Raw genomic sequence first — 808 nt, 5'->3', positions numbered from 1 at the left:
TGCAACAACGTCATGACGTCGTAGGTACAAAAAACAAACGTCATATCAAAGTTACGATGTACATTAAAAATAATTTAAAAACAAACAAATACTTATTTTAAATAATAAAGAGTTTAACATAAAGGTTTAATTGCTTATTAAAACTACATTTAAAAAAAGGCGAAATGTTTATTAGACATGTAGTTTAAATATAGAGTTTCTAAAGTTGGCAATAACAGTTTATTTAAAAAATAAATACTATCCAGTTTTTATCAAATATTTATCAGATATTTTATTATCAATATTATGATCACAATATTGTTGCCGAAAACAATAATTTAGTTTTGCAGCTTATTTACTGACCTTAAAGAATAACCGAATGTTGTTGCAGTACATAATATCTTCCACGTGGTGCCGCCAAAGCACCATCCTGTCGTTCTCAGTCTAACTAAAGCTGTTAGGTTGATCCGAGGTTAGTTTCTACCAAGTTGGCTGGATAACTTTGCTCAGTACATATACTATGTTGGTGTTCCATGTTTTACCAGCAACCTAATCCAGATCAAATTCAGGCTGACATTAGCCCTGATTTTAATATTTAAAAATTGCATCCACGTAAAGATGACTCCAACGCCAAAAACATTCTGTTGAGCAAACACTGCATCTAATTTAAATCTGGTGTTTTTCATAAATCAATGCAATTATTGTTGGCTGCACAAAGACAAAAATCTAACCTGGGTAGCTCTTTCAATTTTAGATACAATTTCTCTCACATACAGTTTCAAAGGACCTATTCAAAATGACAACCTTGGATTTTGAAGTATTTTTCCAG

Source organism: Channa argus, chromosome 10, assembly GCF_033026475.1.
Source record: "Channa argus isolate prfri chromosome 10, Channa argus male v1.0, whole genome shotgun sequence".
In the NCBI taxonomy this organism is placed as follows: Eukaryota; Metazoa; Chordata; class Actinopteri; order Anabantiformes; family Channidae; genus Channa; species Channa argus.
This window is presented reverse-complemented; position numbering follows the sequence as displayed.